We start from the raw sequence: 25,708 nt of genomic DNA, 5'->3' as shown, positions 1-25,708 counted from the left end.
AGGTTTTATCAAATTTTGTAAATAATAATGATGATGATAATAATAATAATAATAATATTTATTTTTATTCTGCCTTTTCCCAATAGGGAATCAAGGCAGATTACAACAGGTATTAAAACATCAAACAGTTAAAATTACAATCATGATTGAAAAGGAATAGCATATCCCAACCCTCCCCACAATCATAAAAGCCCAAAATAAAAACCAATTAAAAAGAGATTAAACAATGCAAGTGTTAAAAAAGATTTAAAAAACATCCTGCTAAAGGTTGGGTAAAATAGAAAATAAGATCCAGATTGTTCAAGACAGAAAGAAATTGAGATTTAACAAATTCAAATATGTAATGAAAGAATCCTTTATTGTCCTTAGGTAGGACATTGAGCTTGAAAGAGGATCCAGTATGTCAGGTTTTTAAAAGAAATTATACAAAGGAAACATAGTCAGTGAATGAAGGATAATTAGCATCTGAAAATCTGTTCATATTAAAAGTCTCTTAATCCAAGTCTGTTCCATCATTTGTATGGTCCCTAAAGCAACAGATCCCATTTGATTTTCGAAGATAAGCAGGATCAGCTCTGGTCTAACTTGGATGAGAGACCACCAATGAATGCCAGGTGCTGTAGGATATATTTCAGAAGAAAGAACTGACAGAACTGTCTCCGAGTAGTTGCTGTTTAAAAAGAATCCTATGAAATTTATGGGGCCACCATAGGTCAACAAGCAACTTAAAGGCACACACACACACACACACACACACACACAAAACACACAGGGGAGCGCTCAAAAATTGTGACAAGAGGTGGTAATGGGAAGTGTTAAACTATGGCATTTTTATTTATGAACAAAGGTCTCTTTAGACCTTCTTTCTGACAACTACAGTCACCACAAACCACAGCAGGATGAGTATTCAGGATTAAGTGGCTTTCTGCCATTAGTAACAAACAGAAGACCACTTTTACTCTTGCAAGGATTAGAAATCCCTAACTGCACATGATGAAAAGGAGCTGTAAATCTTCCTGATGCTAATTCATGGGACTGGAATAAAATAAACTATTATGCTAATGCCATCCTGTAACTTCATATATACACTAAGTTTCTTATTAGGCTTGGCTTTTATAAAACATTTTGGATTTATTACTGGGTCTTCAAATTTGCTAAGAATCATGTTCTTGTAACCCCTTTTTATTCAGATGGATTGGACCGCTTATTCCTGTTTCAATTTCAGTATCCCATCAAGTAATCATGGAAAACTTTTAGGCCTGTTACAGACTGCCAAAATAAAGCTGCTTCAGGTCTCTTTGGAGGTATGCTATTTAAATGATGCATGCATCCTAAGAATCTGGAAGCTGCACCAAAAGCTGCACTCCAGTGCTTAGGAATGGAGTGTGGCTTTGGTGCGACTTTCGGACTCTTAGGACCCATGCATCATTTAAATAGCATGCCTCCAAAGAGACCCGAAGCAGCTTTATTTTGGCAGTCTGTAACAGGCCTTAGTTTCAGTTTCAGATCCAGATATTTGAAGTTGTGAGTTACTTTACAGAATAAATGAACAGGCATTCATTGTTCTTACTCTGCTGTTCATTAAAAAAAAAAAAAAATCCATCATAGTAACATGCAGCGAGACAGAGAGAGAGAGAGAGGAAAAAAAACAGAATAGAAAAAATGTATCAGTCTACCTTGCAATAAGTCCTAAAATACAGAATAGGAATGCAAAAATGGAATAGTGTGTATGAGTGGGATGGGTTCATCTTTTGGGACAGAGATTTAGAGGATTACATTCCATCTGGATTCCATTCAGAACATGCATAGCTTCTTAACAATCTTGATGCACACATTAAGAGAAATGATCTCCTTTGTTTTACCTTACCGATAAAGCTAAACACATGTGTTGAAATACTATTTTCCCTAAAGAAAATGAGGTTTCCTATGCAGAAAATGCTCTTTTCTATGGACATCAACTATGTGTGAGTTTTACTCAGAATAAATTCCGCATTACAGAATTTTATGCACAGAAAACATTTAATGAACATAAATTAATATTTCTGCATTGAAATATTATTTTATATGCAATGAAATGCAGTTATAAGTGCAAAACATCCACATGCAAATTTTGCTTGGAATACATCCTGAACTATGAAGATTTTTGTCAGGCCAGGATTCTTCTCATCAGGGTTTGTCAATACTTGAAATACTAAAAATACATGCCTTTTGGACTATTTTTCAAATATTTTCAGTTATTCTTTTCATCCATATTATCTTTATCATTTCAGTCAGACATCACAGAAGAGAAGTTAAGCAAAGCAAGGGCTGGAGATATTTGGCCCAACAGCTGTTTGAAACTACAACACTCACTGTCTATTACCACTGGTTATGCTGAATGGATCAATGGGACCTACAAGCCAAAATTTCTGGAGAACCACATGGGTTGGTGCTGGGAGGAAGAACAGAGACTTCACCGGTGAGATATCCACCTGGCTGGAGAAAACACCAGTTGCCCTGCTGCGGTGTGGCCAGCAGCCTGCTATAAAAACAATAGAAACCCAAGGCAGAGAACCACCTTTAATCAAGGCTCTTATGGCCTTTCATGGATTCTCTGTCTCTGTGTGTGGTGGAGTTCATTTTGTGTACAGATCTGGTTTCATACTGAATAATCTACAAAAGTGTAAGTATTCAGAACTCATGTATGTGTATAATTCCTTTTCAATTTAGCTCTTGTCAGCTCTCCATTCTTCATGATCCCCAAGAGGTCCCTCTTGAAATCTTTAACCATTGTTCTGTACTTGATGTAGTAAAATAATTTATAGTATATGATGGCTACATAATAGAAGTGCTGCCAGCACTTTTGTCTTAGGTAGCAAATTATGCCTTACACATAGATAAGAGAGCCAAACTTTATACACTCATGGAGTATTAGAGCTAAATTTCCAACATCCACTTTCAGTTCTTTTAGTCATTAGACTTATTTTTAATCACTGTCATCCACACATTCAAGACTTCAGTCTCTCCTTAAAAGCAACATTTTTTTCTTTCAGTATCTGATCATCATCTTAGTGCAGGCTCCTTTGATTAAGACGGATAGAAGCAAACCTGGAGACTTCTTGTGCTGGGACTTTTGCCATGTTTTTCTAATAATTTAAGTAGGAAGCATGTTGTGGAGTATGAACCTAGCTTCCACCCACCTTCAGGGATATCAACTTCTGGCATGTGTTCATATTCAAGGCATTAATTGGAAAATGATGTTGCTTGCAAGAAATGAACAGAAGAACAGTTGAAATCAGGATCTCATGGTTCTTATTTTTGCCACCTAAAATAAGTGATCAAACTGGCATAAGTGTGATAGTGGGTCTAATATTTCTGACATATACAAGTGGATGAACAAGAAGGATTAAAAGAGACAACCAGTCACCTTCAGACAGATCTGAAGTGGGAAAAATGCATGTACCTGGAATATCACAAGAATACTTTTTCATGTACATAACTAACCCCATCACTGCTCCTCTTATGCATTGCTTGTCCTGACATGTAGCCAGCTATAAACAAAGATCTGATCTTAAGCCATGGAGCAGAGTATGGATGACAGATAGTTTATTGTTTATGACAATATCCTGTCTGCACGATACATCAATGAAACAGGTCTGCTTCGAGCATGGCTGTCTGATCAACTGGAAACAACCTGGGGTAGGATTTTATAGTTTAGTTTATAGAGAGTTAGCAACATCTGGCCTAAAATTAATCAAGTGTGAAGTAAGATAAAGGCTGGAAAATTTTATTTCATGACTACATGCTACTCCCATTGCCTTCATTAGAATGTTCTGAAATTTTAAACGCAGTCTATTGCCATTGTGAGACAGATAGATAGATGAATATATTCAAAACAGATTATTTTCACATATTATTACTGACGTATCACTAAAGGTATTTCTTCACTTTTGGCAATATGTTATTGAACAGCTTTTCTCCAGATGGTTAAGCACTCACAGTGCCATCATGGTAAGCCACTATTTTCAATGAATTTTAAAATGCCAGTCAAGTGAATATCTTGGCTGAAAGTTGTTGTTCCAGCGCTCATTTCCTTGAGATAACATAATCCAAGACAGCTCACTGTGGAAAAGTAATGTGAATTTCTGAATCACCAGAGCAGTGCTGGAAATGGTTTATTGCTTGCTCAGAGATGTTGGAGGCATATGCAATAGAAAAGTTAGAAAGATAAAATATAGACTTTACCTCATAGCCATAGCCTTTGCTTTTTTATTCATAGTGTGGCCTTTCTCCATATTTTGTATGCTGGTACATTTTGAAGAGCATCTGTAGCAACTGAACCAACAGGAATTTATTTACCATCCTTTCTTATCTTCTGCAGTTGTGAATGATAGGTGAACTTTCAGCTCCTAAAATTCAGCAATCAGGTGTAGTGTTCTAAAGACCAACATACAGTCCAATGTTTCACAGAAGAAAACTGAGACAAGTAGCATCATAGTGTGATTGAGAAGGCAACAGTTATTCAAAAGGAACTTGGAGTGACTATAGAAGTTTGTTTTAGCCTTAAGCCTGTTGGCCAGAGCAAGTTTGTTTCACCTCTTTCTACTCCCTCCTGCTGAGTTAGGTGAACACAAATTATTTCTGCACTTGGAATTCAACTTGTAGTAACTGAAGCAAGCTGGGGACAAAGAGGAAAAGTGGAAGGAGGAGCTTTGACATTTTAACAGCAGCTGAAAAAGTGGGACGAGTAAGGATTAATCAGGACACTTACTGCATATACTCATATATAAGTCTAGAAATGTAGGTCAAAAAATTGACCCCAAAAACCTGAGTCGACTTATCCACGGATCAATGTAAGAACTGTATCTTAACTCTCATTTAAAAGAAAGAACTATCCCCTGGGTAAAGGCAAGAGTATTAAGTATAATACCACACCTACCTCTTCACAACATAATTTCTCTCTAAGATCCTCTGCAAAAGTTGGGGTTTCATTTCTATATTATATTGAAAAATATTCTGAATTTTCATATGTATCTCCTCCCCAAAACCTTTTGCCTCTTTACAAACCGACCACATGTGGTTAAGGGAGGCATTATTTTCTTCACATTTCCCGCATTTACTGTCGTTTGTGGTTTTTATTTTTTATTTTGGCCAGTTTTAATGGGGACATGTGCCATCTATATATCAGTTTGCAATAGTTTTCAATTAGTATAACTGTAATGCACGTTATACGTTATTATCACTTACATGAATTATTTCATCTTCTGTTAACTTTAAATTCTTACCTTCAGGAGACTTCCAAGCTCCAAAGCACATTATATTGGAGTGGCACTGCGGGAAGGAGGCAAGATGGCACTGGGGTCAGGCGCCCATGAGTAAGCTCCTTGCCCTGTCTGCAGGAATGCTGGAAGCTTTCATTCTGTTAGACCTTATCAATAACAAAAGCTACTTACTGTAAGAAAGAAAACAACAAGATAATAGCAAGATCTCTTCAAAGCAAAAAGGCAGAAGAAAGAAAAAGATGTACTGCCTCCTCATTAGTGTTGTTGATGTGTTTAACTTGGCTCCCTGGTAAGGGCGTTTTTGCCTTTTTTTTCATCTTTTCACAGCAGCGGAGGAGATGAACTTTATTGTACTATCAGCCTTGGATGATAGCAGTAAATCCTGGAATGCTAACTCTCATTTATGAGTTGGAAATCACCTTCTTCATTACGGTTCTTACAAGGCAGGCATGTAAGAAGTTGCTGGTCCCTTCCCCTCTGGGGCTAGGTCTTCCTCAGCAGAAAAAGGTCTGTCCTATTTGCTTTCAACTAAGGAAACTAAAGAAGGAAAAGAAAAGAAGGACCCAAATAACAATACCAATCCCTTTGACTGGGCTGTAAGTAATGTAAAGGCAGGGTTTGATTTTGAATTGGAAGATAGTGAACAACAAGTAATATATCTGGAAACAGAAATTGCTCATGCTGGGTTAGTAGTAGGAGCAAGCCCTGGAAGCTGGAGAAGTTCTAACTTTCCTCCTCCAGCTGACACACCTGGGCCAGTTTTGGAAAGTCCTTCTTTCCAATCTAATGAGGAAATAGTTTCTGAGGTTAATTTAAATCCATACTGTGAACAAAATCCGCCAGAGGGAAATGTTACAATTTCTTTTCTATTTCTTAAAATATTCCTTATTACTAAATTTTAAAAATAAAAACAAACAACAATAAATAATAATAATTATTATAATAATAGGATTTTTTTATATGCCGCCCCATCACTGGGAATCCAGGCGGCTTACAACAGAGGGGATAATAAACAGTTCCCTGCCCTCAGGCTTACAATCTAAAAAGACATGACACAAAAGGAGAAGGGAATGGTGAGGGGGGGATCAGGTCCAGCATTCTTCTCTCCCTCTGAGGCCTGGACCAAGGCAGATGGACTGGAAGGTGGAGTTTCTTCTTCCAGGCTAGCCCTGATGGAGCTGGGCCTGCCTGGTCATCTCCCTCCTAGGCAGGAAGATGACAGTTATGGAGGGAGGGAGGAGTTTCTTCTTCCAGGCTAGCCCTAATGGAGCTGGGCCTGCCTGGTCAACTCCCTCGCAGGCTGGAAGATGACAGTTATGGAGGGAGGAGTCTCTTCTTCCAGGCTAGCCCTGATGGAGCTGGGCCTGCCTGGTCATCTCCCTCACAGGTCGGAGGATGGCAGTTATGGAGGGAGGAGTCTCTTCTTCCAGGCTAGCCCTGATGGAGCTGGGCCTGCCTGGTCAACTCCCTCATAGGCAGGAAGATGACAGTTATGGAGGGAGCAGTCTCTTCTTCCAGGCTAGCCCTGATGGAGTTGGGCCTGCCTGGTCAACTACCTCGCAGGCCGGAGGATGGCAGTTATGGAGGGAGGAGTCTCTAAATTATATAGGAATACAGAATAGAAACCATTTTATAACTACATATAACAAAACAAAACAGATATAAACACAAACACAATTATAGCAACATTAAAATTACTTCCTGGTACTCCTAACACTGCCGAAACATTTTCACTATATCATAATACTTGCTCTTAATTGCTATTGAATTTTAACATAAGTTGAATATCTTTTTCTAAAAGTGATGTTCTGAATTAAGCTAGATTATCTCCTTTATATAGTTCCTTGAATATGTAACTGTTTCTATCTAATATCTTTATTCTTTATGCTGCAAATTACTGTTTCAATATTTCAAAAACCTTTTCGCAAAACGTTAAAGATAACAGAAAAATAACTATTACTATCATTCAGTTAATGCAATATACATATTTTCTTTTTCTTTTTTTTTTTACATTTTTCATATAACCTATCCAAGATCCCCATTCTCTATGGAATTCTTTTAGTGAGTCTTTGTTCAGCAAGTAGGTTAGTTTTTCCATTTCATATATTTCATATACTTTAAGTCTCCATTCTTCTATGTTGAGGATATCTTCGTTCTTCCAGTACTTTGCAAAAAGGATTCTTGCAGCCACAATGGTATAGAATATTCATTTCCCTTCTTTTTTCACCAAATTTTTATTTCAAATCATGTTTAGTAAATCCATTTTGGGGTCTTTCCATTCCTTAAATTTAATATTTTTTTTCATTTCATCATGTATATGTTTCCAATACCTTTTACCCTTTTTACATAACCACCAGCTATCTAAATAAGTGCCTACTTCTTTTTGACACTTCCATTATTTCTTTTTCTTTTTCTTATATATTTTAGATGGTTTATAGGGCATTAAATACCATCTGTAATGTGATTTGTATACATTTTCTTTCAGATCAATACTTAGGGTTTGTTTTATTCTTGTTTTCCAAGTTTTCTCCCATTGCTCAAATTTGATAACCTGTTTTAAAGCTTTTGCCCATTTTATCAAAATTTCTTTAATTTTTTTCCTCTTCTAATTCAAATTTTATTATTAATTTGTATAATTTGGAGATTTGTTTTCTTTCATCTTTTAAAATTTTTTCTAAATCAAATTCTACTCTTCCAGTTCCATTTATTTTATTATCAATTTGAAATCTCTCTTTTATTTGCCTATAACTAAACCAGTTATAATTGTAACCTCCCTTAATCAATTCTTCCTGCAATTTCAATTCTGTTTTATCATTATATATTTTTGTAATACCCATATATGAAATCCATGTGTATTTACTAAATTCCTCTCTACCAAATAGTGCTTCATTACACGATACCCATAAAGGTAATTTGATACACCATTTGCCCTTATATTTTATCCAAATATGTAAAAGTAATTTCCTGACAAAATGATTGAAGTTTTTATCTACACTCAATTTATTGTAAAATAGATATCCATGGAGGCCATATCTTAAATCCATTCCTTGTAAAATTAAAGTTCTTTTTTAAAAGAAAAATTATCCTGTCAATTAGCCAATCTAAGGCACAGGCGTAAAAATACCATTTCAATTTTGGTAGGGCCAGACCACCTCTATCAATCGAGTCTTGTAGGATTTTCATTTTAATCCTGGGTTTTTTATTACTCCAAATAAATTATGAAATATATTGACTCCATTTTTAAATGGAGTATCATTGGTAATAATTGGCAAATTTTGAAATTAAAAAAAAATCATCTTTGGTAATAAATACATTTTTACCGTTGCTATTCTCCCCATCCAAGAGATGTTTAATTGTTGCCATTTTTTTCCATTCTTTCCTAATTTCATTCCATGTTTTTACATAATTATTATGGAAAAGTTCTGTATTTTTTGTGGATAGAATAATTCCTAAGTATTTTACTGATTTTTTACATTTGGAATCCAGTTTTATCAACTAATTTTTAAATTTCTTCTTTAGTCAAATTCTTGGTCAATACTGCCATCTTATTTTTGTCCTCTTTTTTCAATTTAAACCCCTCTATCAATTGTGATGGGTCTATAACTGCATAATATATTATTATTATTATTATTATTATTATTATTATTATTATATTGGTGTTAGCCTGGGTATCATCTTCCTTCTGCTCCATTTATACAGGTAAACATCTGTAGAGAACTTTGAGAATTCATAGTTCTTACAGGACAGTTGACAGTTACTTAACTTTGACTATTGTATCCATGGCGAAATATAAACACCTTATTTAAATGTGGATTCATTAGATTCTCCTTGAATTGTCCAAAGTCACACAGTGGATTTCCATAGCTGATCAAGGATTTGAACTCTGTTTTCTAGAGTCCAGTTCCAACACTCAAACTACAAAACTCTGACTCTATGGTTAAAAAAAAATTCTCTTTATTATTTGTAATGAGTAACTCATTCCTACTTTTACTAGTTTCAAATGATCACTTTGAAAATGTCTTCTTCTAACCGCTTTCCAGTTAGAGGACCACGAAAACTCAAATCTTCTCATGCAGCTACTTAAAATTATTATTTTTCTTCTTTCCACCTCTGTCATTAGTAGTGCACATTATACCTTATTATCACCTATATTGTGCACATTATACTGTACCAGACAAACAAACCCTACCTTTTGTTGCTGAGTTGTAAATTCCTCATCCAGATTTTTTCTACATCTATTTCCACTTCCCCCCAAACAAGTCTTTTTCTGATTTCTCAGTCTCCCTTAAAGTTATTATTGTACTTGTTGAATTCCATAAGTAAGTACATTTTTGTCCTATGACATCTCATGGCTTCATCTATCTGTTTCCCCTTACTCGAGTGTGAGAAGAGTCTTCCACTTTTTCTCAGGAATTATGAAAACCTGGTAAGACATCTTGAGGTTCATTGCTAGATTCCTCCTGACACCAGACTCAGCCTAAGAGCCTATGGTCACATCCTTTACACTGTCTTTGTCACCATAGAGATGACATCCTGCACATTATGACATAGATGAAAGCATCACCAAGAACAGGACATGGATAGGTTGGCCTGGCTGTTATAGAGACAAATGTGATGACTACTTAAAATTTCTCACTTATTATGAGATAACAAAATTATAACAAAATGTGGCAAATGTATTAGTTGGAGTGGGATATTTCTAGGTTGGAGTGGGAAAGGAGACAAACTCCTATCTCTTTTAGGCCTATTTATGGGACTATATCCCATTGAATTTGGTGGGATCTCCCTTTGTATATCGGGTGTATAGGATTATAATAGGATTATATTGTAAGAGTGCCAATGGCTTTTAGTTATGATAGCTAAGGAGGACATGCATGTTTGTCCTGTATATATAAACAACAGGTCTCCAAGTGCATTATCTTATTTGGACAGAAAGTAACACACACACACACACACACACACGAGAGAGAGAGAGAGAGAGAGAGAGAGAATAATAGGCATAAATAAACACAAACAAACAAACAAAAGTTGGGGAAAAGAACCAAAAGGGGAGGACATGATCTGGCCAATGAGTCAGGGTGCCATTGGAGATACAGAATAGAATGAATAGACCAGGAAAATGAGCAGAAACATTTCACATTGAAACACTTTGTTGCAGGCCCCATTTGTACCAGTAAAATCATTTCCTGGAGCCAAAAGGAGAAAATAATTTTCATCACTTTTATGTCCTGGTCCTTGACTTCATAGAACAGGTGTGGGAATCATGTGGCCCTTGAGCCATGTATGATTTTTGGTGGGTCTTGGGCAGAGCATTCCTGGACTGCCCCTGCCCCAATGATTTTCTTCCCCTACAAAAATAAGCTTGTTTGAAAATTTCACCTGGGCATAGCATTTTTACCTGAAGGCTGTTCCTGGGAACTCCAACTTGATACAGTCAAAAGATTTCCCCAGAAGCAGTTAAAAAGCAACACAAAAGATTTCTGGTGGACTCAAATGCCACTTCCTGTTACCAGTGAAAGTGATGGTGTGGCCTGCTAGCAACTGGTCCACAAATCACCAGTGTGTGTCCAAATCTTTCCTAGAAGTAGCTGGCTTGCTAGGAACATGCTATTTTTTTTCTTGCCAGAGGTGAGGCCCAGTTATCCCCTACCATAAACTCGGCTTCATAATTTAAGAAATCAGAGTTCACTATTTAGGCATGAGTTTTTACTTTCATCTGTTCCTGCCCTTGTTTTTAAGGCCTGTGAATGCTTACTTGGAAGTAAGTCCCATTGAATTCAGAAACACTTGGGAGTTTATCACATTGGCTTTGCTCCCATGGGATGCGAGTTTAAAAAGGCAGATATTATCCCATTCTTGAAAAGATGCAGGAGGAATCCGGAGATGCTGTTGTATCTGGTGGGCTAATTCCATTGGTTGTGCCATTTTTCTCAGTGTGCAGGGGATATAGCAACAAGCCAAAAGTTTATTGGAGGGAATCAAGTAGTATGCAAACATAAGGAGATTGTCTGGGGCATTCTCTGGTTCCCCACTAGATTGTGTAAAGACATCCCATGAAGATCCACCGGACACCTTCACTAGTGACATTTAAATACTAACATAGGCGCGTTACAGACCGCCGAAAAGTGGCGGCCTGCACCCGCCCCTTTCCCCACCAGATCGGGGCCTCAGCAGCCAGAGCAGCAGCCACTGAGGCCCCGATCCTCCGCTTTCCAGGCCGCGGGGAAGCGGCAAAAGGCCGCTTCCCCGAGGCCTGGAAAGAGGTGTCCTTGGGGCTTCAAGTCCCAAGGACACCCCGCGGCAGCAGGGAGGAGGAGAAAGGGGCCGCTTGGCCCCTTTCTCCTCTGCGTCATTGGGCACAGCCATCTAAAGGCTGTGCCCAGCGACGCAAACCTGGAAGGAGCTCCGAAACGGAGCTCCTTCTGGGACCATGGAAAGGGTGCACTAGGCACCCTCACGCGGCCCCACTACGTCACAACCGCGCCGCCCTGTTTAGAGGCGGCACGTTCGTGACGTAGTAATGACGGCGGCCGTGTGGAACGGCTGCCGCCATTTTGTGCATGCTCTGTGCGTCCTAGGATTGGGGGCGTCTTGAAAGGACGCCCCTTTCTAACCCTAGCACGCGCAGAGCATGCACTTTTAGGCCCGTCTGTAACGGGCCATAGAGAGGCTGACTAGAGCCATTCACTTTTTGATTCTGATTTCTGTTTTGGTGTTTAAAGTTTTATTACTAGGAGTCAAACCCAAATGTTTCAGTATTACTTGGCTCAGTTCTTTGATTTTGCTGTTTCAATTGTTTCTGTGTGTGTGTGTTTGGTTTTGTATCTAAAAATTGCCCCAAAGGCATTTACTAGTTGGGTGGTTCTTTTTTAAAAAAAAACTGACATAAAGGATATTGTCATCATCATTCTGATCATAAAGCTGCACCTGAAAAACAATGGTGTTTTTCTGTTTATGGGAGCAGCCCTGCTTTGCAGGTGTTAATTGCTACTCTGATCTGTTTAAGTTCTAAAGGAGTGAATAAAAAAGAAATACTTTTGTTCCAAAGCAGGGGGATGGATCATGTTTGGTTCATTATAGTATAAAATTTTCTTTGAAGTGTGATCAATTGGTAATCAGTTTCAGAAAGAGAACAGTAGGTTTTATTTTTCTTGACCTCTACAGTGGCTAATATTCCCTGTGTGTCACCAGTTCTTATTTTTAGTGTGTTTCTACAAAATGCCATTCCAGCTACCATATGCTGTTTACTGTTACTCTGTGTACAAATACTGGTATATTTTCAACATGAGTATAGTCATGACTCGGGTATGGTACGTTCTAAATTTGTGCCCACAAAGGAGATAATGGTTTTTTGAGAAACAAAGTCTTAATTTGTGTACACAGAAGTAATGGATTCTTTTAATCTTTTATCTTTTTTTCCAGGTCCAACAAAAGTCAGTGTAAGGAGCAGAAGAAAGTCACTGTATGAAGCAGGGACAGGCAGCCAAGTGGAGGTGGGCACAGGCACCCACTATGCAGGAGATGATGGGATACTATTCACCTGCAAGATATTCCACACAAGAAATAAGAATTAGATGGACAAAGGCGTGGCCATAGGAACCAACTCCCTAAAAGCAGGCCAAGACATCCTAGGGGGAAAATGAGATGAAGGGGGGAGGTAAGCCAGTCTAATGACTTAGGATGTGTCTACACATGCCAAGTAAAATGGTGTCACCTAGTTTTTACAATGAGCTGTCCAAAGAAAACATGATTGGGATGTTCAAATGTAGCCCGTTTCATCACTTTAGGGATTTAATCCTGAGAAATAAAGCAAGGATTTTCCTGGGTTTGAACAGAAATTGAGATAGTCACACAGATGTGTGACATGCACTCTATAGGAGTTCAGAAATACATACATTTGCATGTATGGAGGATGGAGGGGGGGATCCCTAGAGTGGCCACAGCCATATGGCCAGTCATACTATGATTTATGTGACTTGGGTGTGTTTTAAAAAAGAGTAGTATGTGGACAGTTCTCCCAAACTCACCTTGGCGTGTGTTGAGAAGCCCATGATCATTCCAGATCAGGATAATACAAAGGTAAGATGGGTATTCCTTTCAGTGTAGACATGTCCTTACTCTTCAAGCAATTTTGCTTGACATTGCCAGACCCGCCTAGGAGATCGAATGAAGAAATCCTGAAAAACTAGCTGAAGTCAGGAAGCCTGCTTCCATCAGAGCAACCCATTATGTAATATAGCCTTTCTAGATTTAAGTAAAAGGAACATTTTTTTAAATACAAATCTCAATGCTATAATGATGGGAAAGAATCCAAGAACTTTATACTGCTTAAGTAAGTACACTAATTGTGTGTGGTCATGAAATTTACCAAATAGTATGAGTTGAACTTTTAATCTGTTATTACAAAGAGTTTGATTTCGTTTTCTGCAATATTTCAGTAACCATGTGAAAGTCACAACCTAATCAGCTATGACATCTCAAAACTCTGTCTCCCATCTGCAATATAGGAATAATGATACTGACCAACAAGCATGGGGGTAAATTCTGGATGACAAAGGAAATTCTGGAAGAAAATCAACTCCTTTCAGGTGGTGCTAGAGAAGAGTTCTACAGGTATTATAGACTGATGAATAAATCAACTTTGAATGAGAAGTGAAGATGACTGAAATGAAGCTGTCATATTTTTGACATATCATGAGATGACATGACTCATTCAAAAATATGATAAGGCTTAGTAAAGGAGAAGGATTCAAACACTCTTTGAACTGTGCACCATCCAGTATTGGGAGTTTCCACAGGATATATAACTATGTTCAAACAAATCTCAGTCTATGTGAAATAAAACTCAAGAGCACCCCTTTCCCATGCTCTAAGTTTTTCTTTTCTTTTCCTACAAGGACAATCTCTCTCATGGCAAAAGTAGTATATTGTCCATCTTCCGTTTTCTTCAAGGGCTGGAAACTCTTGGAGAAAAAGCATAGATAATGTGCACTTTCACAGTTTCTCCTTCTGTGGACTATGATATGTGGGTCTTAATTTTTCAGGACATTGGCTGAGGCGTAATGAAAAGTTACACACAAAGGAGGGTGCAGCAGAAGAAAACCACTGATGGAAAAGCGGTAAGCATCTCCTCCCACATCTTTGCTGCTGATAGTATCTTTCCTACAGGAAGCAGTCAGAGTTTAAATGTGTATGTGCAAATTGCTGAATTTGCAGTTTCCCACAAAGTAGTGTTTACAATGCAGCTTTTATGTTGTAGTTTTGCTGCAATTATTTGTTGACTACCACTGCCGATCCTTTACCTACCCGCAAAGGCTTTCAAATTATTTTTATGCTCTTTTGGATTATAACCATAAAACAAACACCACTTCAAAAGCTTGCGGTGGCAGCAGATTCTTTATAGGAATGAAAAAGCTATCATGGGAAAGAACTTGGGTGATTATGCTTACAAGTTTGATTTGGCATTTTATGTTTATTCCTATCTAATTTCTTTAAAGTCTGCTTTGTGCATTCTCTCTCTTTCTTCAGCCAAGAAACACACATTAGTAAACAGCTCCAAAGTGGTGTTGACAGGTACCCAAATGTGAGAGCATGGTAATCAGCAATGGCATAAATATTCAGTCAAAAAATGACCCAGCTATGACTATTTGAGTTATAATGTATCTTCTTGCTTTGTCCATGTCTTCCATTTTTATTTAAAAATGCTTTTGATGGTTCCCTTCACCTGTGTCTACTGAACATGAAGGATAATATGAGACAGAGAAATCCCACTATATGTATTATCAAGACATGTTTGTCACACATGTTTCTCTAACCTCCCATCACCAACACTGAGAGACCTGTCAGTGACAAACCACACATCAAAGCAGTGTATGGACTATGCAACCAAACACCTTTCCCAACTTCTTTGAGACAGTTTGGATATTTGGTTAACCACATATTTTTGCATTTACCAGCCCATAAACATAATCTATGGCCATGCACTTGATACAATTACTAAGGAAGATCAAAGAAGAAAGTGCAAAGCCAGGCTTAGTGCTAACCATAAAGGAAACAAAAATAATGACTATGGAGGACCTACATACATTCAATCCAGACAATGAGGAAATTGAAATAGTAAAAGAATTCCCATATCTTGGTTCAAACATCATTCAAGAAAGAGACTGCAGTCAAGAGGTTAGAAGACTAGGAATGGGAAGGGCAGCTAGGAAAGAACTAGAAAAGATCCTACAACGTAAAGATATACAACTGGGCACTAAAGTTAGAATTGTACATGTCATTGCATTCCCCATTAGTAGGTACAGATAGGAAAGCTGGACAGTAAAGAAAGGAGATAAGAAGAAAATCAATTCATTTGAGATGTGGTGCTGGAGAAGAGTGCTGAGGATACCATGGACAGCCAAACAAAGAAAGAAACAAATGGGCCCTTGAACAGATCAAGCCTGAAATCTCCCTGGAATCCAAAAAGCTCAAGTTGAGGTTGTCACACTTTGGCCACATCATGAGAAGGTATGACTCATTGGAAAAGACAATAATACTAGGAAAGATGGAGGGAAGCAGAAAGAGGGGAAGGCTGCATGCTAGATTGATAGACTTTATAAAAGAGGTCACAGGTATGAATTTGCAGGACCTGAACAGAGCAGTGAAATAAGGATAGGGAGTCTTGGATATTTCATCTACAGGGTCAATAGAAACAAAAATAAATAAATAAATAAAATTTGAGAAGAAAGAAAATCATGGCAATAAATGTAATATCCTGGAATGGCAAATTAATAAACTCAAAATATAAAAGAAATATAATATTTCATCAATTAGAAAAGCTTAAAGGGGATATAATTTCTATTCAAGAAATTAAGATAAGAAATAAAGAAAATCAACTATATAAGGAATCCAAAATTAGGAAATTGTTATACTTCAACTGTGGAAAAGAAAAAGAAAGGAGTGGCAATATATGTAAACAAAAAATATGACTCTAAAGAAATATTCAGAGACAAAGAAGGTTCATATTTAGCTGTAGAGGTAAAACGTAAGACACTAACCTTATTAGCTGTTGGAATATATACACCACTTGGAAATAGAGATAAATACTTAACACAAATAAATAAAGAATTAAAAAAGATAGATTATAGTAATATTTTACTACTAGGAAATTTTAGTGGAGTCATCCAACTAGAACTGGATAGAGCTTCAAATGCAGGTAAAGCCAGCAGGAAAAATTAAAGTAAATTACCCCCCCCCCAAAAAAAAAAATTAATGAAAGAACATAACATGACTAATGTATGGAGATATAAATACCAGCAAACACGCAATAATACATTTTTCTCTGAAGTCCACAACTCGTTTTCTAGAAAAGATCTATTTATTGCCACAAAAACACTTTTACCTACCATTCAATCAATGGATATTTTGACAAAACCAACCTTTTATCATAACCCAGTTGCACTAAAAATCTTATAGAAAAAGCAAGAATTCATTTGGAGACTAAATAACAGTTTGTAGAACAAAGAAAATATAGCAAATAAAATCAAAGAAGAATTAAAATATTACTTTAAGATTAATAATGCAGAAGGGATGGAATATAAAATTATCTGGGATGCAAGTAAAGAAATGTGTTTTTTCACATTTTTTCCGTATAGAAAAAAAATCCTCCTGAACACTTTGGGACACTCCCACACAAGAGGATACTGTATAATAATGTTTGGTTTGTCCCTCAATGAGGATAAAATGATAGTAATTAGTTCATGCAAGAATAAAGTAATTGTGAATCATTGTTCGTAGTATCAAACCTACATTCATACTATTAAATTTGCATACTTAGAATCACAGCCTCTCTTATATTTGGTATATTCTTATCATTTTTTTTAAAAAAATATTATTTTAATGAATCCTTTTCAGTGTCATATTGTAAAACTGAGTTCTGTTTTTTGTTAAGGAAAATGCAACATGGGATATACGGTGAATGAAATAAAACATGTATGTGAGAGTCAGGGTGACTCAGCAGAAGCAATTAGAAGCCACACAGGTGTAAAAGGTAATGCAATTAGCAAGTCCTAAATGCCAAGGACAGAAATGTAAAGTGGATAATTGAACACACCTGAGAATTGTTAAGTGGACAAGGTGAAATGATGAAATCATTAATTGTGGGTTGAACCAAGAGAACCAATGAGAGTGGTTGTACACGCCCACTGGGTGGAAACTGGCAAGAGTGGGTGGTATTTTGCAATGACTATAATAATGGCTATGAATCCCAATGTATTTTGTGGGTAGTAGTAGTGAGGAGTATTGGAGTTGTGTTGGATAGTTTTGGAGCTGTATATAGTAGAATAAAGTAGATCTTTTATATAAGACTACTGAGTTGTCTGGTGTCTTGAGTGAAGATACAAGAGCCAGCTGGATCCTGAGGAAGTGGGAAGACTTCTGTGGAAGCAAGAGTGAGAAGGCTTGGAGAGTTTGTCAGGGTCTTCAGCCTATTCTCTGTAACTCTGCTGCTTTAGAGCAAAGCTTTAACCACTGGCCAAAACTGGTCAGCGCTGGTGCATAACAAGGTGGTGAGTTCGAGCCAGAGGTGAAGAGCTACAACTCCCATCATCCCTGACATTTTTCCTCTTTAGTGTTTCGCCTGCAAGATTCTGCTGGTGCTGAAGCATATAATAATCACTGATCATTTCTAATATGTTAAGAACAGTGGGGGGTGGTATATCAAATTTTTAACAAGTACCCCTGCCATTTTTTACACAACCGAATCTTCACTTGCTACCTTCACTTGTCAATTAGTCCTCTGTATTGTGCATACTATCATGTTTCACGTCTGCCGAAACTGCTTACCCTTCATCAAATAGTTTCTTCTTAGCGGGCCATTGCATCATGAACTCTGGCAAATTACGGCTCTTACTTATAGTGCTCCTAAACAAAATCCCCCTTGCTCCAAAATTGAGATGAAACTACAGAACCGCCCCATCTCGCAAGACGGTTTTTCAAATCTTCCCTTTCCATTTTTGAGGTAGTAAAAGAAAGGAAACTGTAATCCCTTTTTAAACGATGCAGTCAAAGTTGCTGAATCCCCACAATGAGCTCCTGCCAGCTTGAACTGTTTTAGTGAACCATCTATCATAGGAGTGACGGCAGTCAGATGATGTATTACATTAATGCATCATCAGCATGACAGAACTCTAATGATGGATGAATACTACATCATCCAGGAAAAGCTCTCAAATTTGCTGCTGTCTGATAAACCCACTTTGAAGGAGGATGGTGGGAAAGAAAAAGCACTGCACACAGGCTACTCATTTTAAATCTTTGAAACTTTTTTCTTTAAAAAAAAAATCAGCTGAAATTATCATTTGTAAGTAGCAGTTCTCCCATACATGGGTAGACACGTCATATTATAATTTTAGAACTAATTAATTTGTAAGATTGTCACTTCGTCTTCTATCAGAATGCCTTCAAGGAAAAAGGATTTCTTAAACAAGGTAATGTATTTATTCTCTAAAGAAGTACATCTGTCCCTCCTTTGACATTCCATCAGTCAATTCCCAGAGGGGTTCATGTAACTGTGGGATTGTATCACTAAGGAAAAATGGTTATAATGCTTCATGGGGAATTGGGATAGGACAACATTTCTGCAATCAAGTCTTTTCCAGAATGGACTATGGCTGCTTAGGAACGACTGATGTCAGAGCTATTCATACTCAAAGCAAAAAAGCCATCACTTTTGCATTGCGTTTTACTTTTTATCCTGCTGCAATGTAGACAGAAGGCAAAAGTTCTGATTTTTTCCTCAGCTTTGCTCTTCTTGTGTTCAGAGATTATATAGGAAGGGTAAATTGCCGAAACGGTTGAACCATTTATTTTCTTCAGTCCAAGGTTAACCAGAATAAACTTGTCAAGACCGTGTGGCTACTTTAACCAAGTGTAGATCCAACTAATTATTCTGAATGCAAGTACCTATATTTTATGTTGTACATCTGTCTTATCATTGTAATAAACTAGATAACTATAAAAATAGAAAATTGACCTTACTGTCTTAAAGATTACATGTGAGGAAAATAAGGAGGAGGCAGGAGAAGGAAACAGCAGCACCTTAAGACATTAATTCTTCAAATTACAAATCTGATAAACTACTGGGATTGCAAAAATTACAAATATCAGTGACCTATGTGGACATGCCACTTGATATGTCAAATTAATTGGTCAGCCACAACTATGAATATAGCCATACACACAACTCTTGAGCTGATTAGATCAGGTCTACAGGGAAATGGAGAAAAATGCATAGTGACGTCTCCATTTTGCTTTCCTACTGTCTATCAGTTCTTACTAATCCACTTTCTCTCCTCTTTCCCCTTACATCAAACAACATGTCTTGAAAAACAGATGGTGTTTCCCTCTAATTCCAAGTCACTCTGTTTTCCTTTTCTCACATATTAGAAATTTTTAATATTTAACCAATCTGTTTATGTTCATCAGTACTTATCTTATTGCTCTTACTGTTTCCAAACTAATATGTTTTGTAAACTTTTCAGTCTCTTAAAATGCAGAAATGTTGAAGACAGTTTTAACTGGCCCATTTCACTTAGCTTTGTGACTTGTTATGTGTATGCTAAAACATTGTCTTAAAAGCCACTTGTGCATTATATCTGTCGTTTGGACCTTTAGATTCACCATGTGTAGAGAAGCAGGCCTTCTACAACACTGTCATCTGCACAGTTGGGTCATTTTTAAACTACCTAAACTTCAGCTAGTGTCATTTTAAATTTTCATTCTATTAAAAATACTTGGGACAATACACACGCACGCACACACACACACTTTTTATTTAATTTTTAATTATTTATTTATACTTTCCTCTCCCCATGGATCAAGGTGGGGATAACAATAATTAACAGACAAATAACATCATTTAAAACACACATCAATTTAAAAGGACAAATAAGATGCACACATATAAAAACAACCCAAATATAAAATTCACAATTTAAAAATCATCTGGATAAGCCTGCCAGAAGAGACTGGTCTTTAATGCTCTTTTAATTTCAGACAGCATATTCAGCTGTCGCATGTCTTCTGACAGGACATTCCACACTTTAGGGGCAGCTGAAAAAAAATCCTCTGGCCGACAATTGCCAACTTAGTCCTGCCTGACAGGAGTAAATATGATCTTTTTTTGGTGGGGAGTAGGAAGAAAGACCTGTGGTTGTTTTTGAAGTAAGGGGGGAAAACATGAAAGGGCTCAGAAAGAGCTGGATAAAGGATGAAGTAACTTAATTCAGAATCCTTGCCATGACTTAACACACAAAACTTCAAAGCAAGATATTTTAGAATGAATGGGAAGTAATGTGCCTGGATGGATGAATCTGTTTTTCTCACATTTCCTTCATTTCACATTGTTCCTATCTCTTTTACAAAGAAGTTTGCATTTCTGATCAATTCTTATCAAAAAAAAACAAAAACAAAACTCATTCTTATTCTCAGCCAAACAGTATGAACATTCATACTCATACTAACATAGGGGCGAAACAGACCACCCCTTTGTGCTGCTTGGGGGCAGTATCAGAGCGCGGTGTTCAGATACCACATCCTCTGATGCCACCCCCAAACCAGTGTCATGCCACCCTCCTGACCACATGGTGGGCAGCTTTGCAGTGCTCCAGCAGTGCAGCGTTTATATGCCGCATGCTCCAGGAGCAATGTAAAGCCACAGCAGCAGCAGAAAAGCCAGCTTTTTACTGGCTGAAAAGGGAGTGGCATTTGCCACCCCTTTTTGTGCCAGAAAAATGCTGGGTTGGGGTGTGATGTGCGGTTGCCATGGCCCAACCCAGCATTCAAAACAGCTTTGGAGTGAGATTCACAGTTGGTAGTTCAGCTGTGTAATCCAACATTGCCATTACTCTGGTTCATATTTCTGCTACACTAAATGTATATAGGTCTGGGTTTTTTTCAATGAACCCCTCTATTTCTTATTTGACTTTTCTAAACTGAATTTAAAAAGAAATAATACTGCCAGGACAGAAGAAAGCAAAGAGACTCATCATTAAAACCAGACAATCTACTCCTGTTATCCCCATCAATGGGAGTGATATTTTATGAGTGAATGGTAATCTGAGTAGATACACTGATGCACCTTTGATAGCCTATACACATGACACTGAATGGTCCATCTGTGGGGATTTTACAATGCAAAATCTCTTTGGCTGTTCCTTTGTACTAAATCCACCAATCCCCATCCTTTAATTCAGAATCAGATACTGTTGAAAGAAAGTAATGCTTTCATAATTTCCACACCAGGGAATAATATTAACGAAATTAATTATAGCCATCTTTCAAGTAAAAACACATGGATGTTAAGTATGAAACTTGCACTGGAAGGTAATGTTGAAGAGGAAGAAAAAGGACTGTGATAAAGGCAGATTAAAATATCCCAATAAAAGCCACCATGCACTCCAGATACTGTAATAAGCCTCCCTCCCTCCCCCCCCCTCTCTCACACACACACACCATTCTAGTATATACTAGATGGATAATTCTTTCATAACTGAAAGCTGTAACAGCATGTAATGATTTTTATTAAAATGTGACTTTTTGAAATATTTAATCAGGTTTCTTATGTTAAAAAACTCATCCCCCAGTTTGCTACCTTCAGGATCAAAATTGGACATCAGCAATTCAAACATGCTTGTTTTGATTGGCCAGAATTCTTAAGTTAATAAAAATGCATACTTTCTGTCACTACTTGGCTGTCAAATATGGATTACTATTGCATGTCTCCTGTCAGATACATCCAAATGTTGATGATTATTGAATATCAGCTGCCAATTCCTGTCAAATACTCTGAGCTATTAAATACTCTATATGTCAGTCATCAATATTTTCATTTATTTTTTAAAAAAGTATTGTCCTTAAATTTAAAATTTTAAAATTAATGCATTAGTAAAATTTGTAAAGATACTATATTTTAATTTAATAATGGTTATATATAATATCAGACCAAATGTCTGCCAAATCCCACACTCTGTTTCACAGTGGCCATCCAGATTTCTATGGGGAACCCACAAATAGACCATGAGCGCAGTAGTTTTCATTTGCATATCATAACTAGCACTGAAGGGTACATTCCTCTGATATTTGAGGTTAAAAAAATTAGACTTCAAGAGTAGTGACAGATGATTGTTGAAGTGAAAGATGATTTGTTTGCCCTCATCCAGTCCATTACAGTGGCCAAATACTGGTTTAGGACAGAAACAGCTTTCTTGTAATTAGGTGGAAAGGAGTGACAAAGATGGGTTTCATCAGAGTACAGGTGGCACCTTACTCCAAAACTCTGGATGACTTCTCCCAGCAGTTTCATGTAGATGTTGAAAATCAGAGGGGACAGGACTGAGCTTTGAGGGACCCCACAGGCCAATGGCCAAGGAATCCCCCAGAACCACCTTCTGAGAGCACCCCTCCATCAAAAAATGGAGCTACTGCAGAATAGTACCTTCAAGCCCCATCCCAGAGAGGCAACTGAGATGGTATCAAAAGCCGTTGAGAGGTCCACCAAAAACAACAGGGACACACTCCCCCTGTCCAGTTCTCTGTGTAGGTCATCGGCCAAGGGGACCAAAGCTGTTCCTGTCCCATAACCAGGCCTAAAACCAGACTGACATGGATCTAGATAACCCGTCTTATCCAGGAACACCTGGAGTTGGGAAGTCACCACATACTCCAGCACCTTGCCCAAAAACAGAAGGTTGGAGACTGGCCTGTAATTATCTAGTACAGTAGGATTCAGGGAAGGTTTTTTCAAAAGAGATCTTACCACAGCCTCTTTTAGGCATGTTGGGATCCTGCCTTGCTGTAAAGAGGCATTGATTATTTCCCTTACCCACTCTGCCAGTCCTCCTCTAGCCTGTTTAATAAGCCAGGAAGGGCAAGGATCTACATGTAGTGGCTCTCACCTCTCCAAGGATCCTGTCCATATCCTCTGGCTGCACTAATTAAAACATATCCATCAATGCTGGACAAGCAGGAGCCAAGGTTACATCAACTCTGGCGTTTAAGTCAGAGCGAATCCAAGCAATTTTAACTGAATGCCTATTAAGTGAATTGGCATATTAGTGACATGCTTTGTCAAAATGTTTTACATAGAAAAAATAATTCTCTTATTTATGTTTGTCCTACTGTCTTAAACCAGGTAATAGACATTTGTGGGAATGTGGTTCTGATTAGACACTGAACACTGGTAATAACATTTTGTAAAAATATCCTAGGGAAAAATAATGTTGTATCTTGAAAATTGTTGCAAAAATAACACCACAACATTTCCTATTCTGGTTGGATCACTTTTTAAAAACTGTATCTTATATCTTTGAATTGTGGCTGGATTAAATTGATAGTGAACATAAGCTTTTGGGACCTCTTCTGTGGCATGGTAATAGCCATGTGCCAATGTAAGCATCAAACATTTTGTTTTCATAGAAAATAAACCGTGGACAAAGGGAAACCGTAGCGCACAGTTGGAGCTGCTGAACAGCTGCCTAATCCAACAAGGGAGTTCAATTGCATGCAGAAGCATGCATCTATGCCCAGATCCACATCCTATATAGAAAAACAATAACAACAACACCTGCCTTTATTGGATATGAATGCATAGTCAGATTGTGCATTTGTGTTATTATGAATATCAAGTGCATTCCTTAACTGTACTTCAGGCTGCGGATGGGATTCACATTGAGATGCAGATATAAACATGTGGCCTCTTCTGATATTCATCATGACTATCTCCATATCAAATGAAATGAGCTATTTTTCCAAAAGAAAGAGAAAAACAAAGCAGATAATGCAATATTTTGTTTTCCACTAGTCATCTTGGATTAGGTTTCATATCTACTTTTGCCTGATTTGTCAATAGAACCATTTCTATTCTTGTTCACTAAAAGCAGTTTAAACATTCAAAAGAGGCATTCCTCTTCATCGTTACTCCCATGTTCTACCCTAGAAAGTGAAGGATTCATTATTTCCTGTAAATGGATGATTATTTCAAGTCTTTCTAATCCTGACTGACTGACAGAAATGATTGGCGATCACCAGACTGGCACAAGAATGGAGCAAGCACTCCACTCAGCAAAAGACAACCAGAAGACCTGTATCATTCCTAACCAACCTATTTAATAGACAGCTCCTGGGTTTATGGGGAGAAACTAAACATTATCATATCATTAAAGAAACAGATGAAAGGGAGGATTCATTCTGGCCAAATGGCTATTAAACAGTTCTGTTTGCATTGCCATTGAGATCCTATTCCAACAGATAAAAATTTGTGATAGATAGTTGGGTTAAGAAGACAAATTCTGTTTCTTAGGCAGCTGTAATGTTTGGCATGTAAAAAGATAGATTATATATAACTTCCCATCATATTAAAGCGCACTCTGTATTTATGTTGCTGTAAAAGTAATGCATGGGAAAACCTCATCAATTGGAGAGCCGACACAGAATGTGACCTTTAGTAAGCAGAATGATGTATATGTGTGTCCAAATATGTGACTATAAAATAATCCATAAAACATATGGCAGAAACATGGTTTCTGAGCAATGTGGCTGTATTCCACTGCACTCAATTATACTGGGCTACAAATTCAAGCTTATCTGAATTTAAATGATGATACCACATACTTATAAGGAAAGGAAAGATTTCCAACATAGTTGAAAAACATGTTTTTGAAGTATGGTATTGCTTCTATAATAGGAATGTGACATTTGTTTGTTTGTTTGTTTACCATGTGCTTGATTATTGAAGGGGAAAAATCCATAGAAAACAATATATATTTGCACAGAAAGAAAGAAAGAAAGAAAGAAACCCAGGGTTTCCTTTTGCAGTTAAGTAAGAAGAAAACATGCATGTGAGAATGAAATAAGCAAGAATTTACAATCCTACTGTATATTTGTTGTTGTCATGGGCCTCAAGTCATTTCTGATTTATGGCAGCCCTAAGGCAAACTTATCAAGGTGTTTTCTTGACAAATTTCTTCAGAAGAGGTCCACCATTGCCTTGCTCTTAGGCTGAAAGACTGTGACTTGCCCAAGATCACCCAGTGGATTTCCATGGCCAGGTAAGTATTGGAACCCTGGTCTCCTGGAGTTCTAGTCCAACCCTCAAACCACTTCAATACACTGGCTGCTCCTGTATAACTGCATTTGAATCTAACATAGTTATAAATAACCAAAATGAGCCATTGTACGTAAACTGAATAATGATGCTGTTATTGGCATTACTTGAATGAAGGCAATCTCACTGCAAGCTAATCCTCTCTTTCTTGAGAAAGGGAGAAATAGTGAGGAGGGGGGAAAAAGGAAAATCCTATTTGGCAATATAGTCACATATAATCAGAAATGTGGGTGTGTTAATATGGTCCCCTCTACACTTTGAGTCCCAAGTCTCTTATGTAAAGGGATTATATGTCCTTCCTTCT

This window comes from Sceloporus occidentalis, unplaced genomic scaffold (assembly GCF_023333645.1).
Source record: "Sceloporus occidentalis isolate IW3139 unplaced genomic scaffold, rSceOcc1.0.p SCAF_3, whole genome shotgun sequence".
In the NCBI taxonomy this organism is placed as follows: domain Eukaryota; kingdom Metazoa; phylum Chordata; class Lepidosauria; order Squamata; family Phrynosomatidae; genus Sceloporus; species Sceloporus occidentalis.
Note: the sequence above shows the minus strand (reverse complement) of the source record.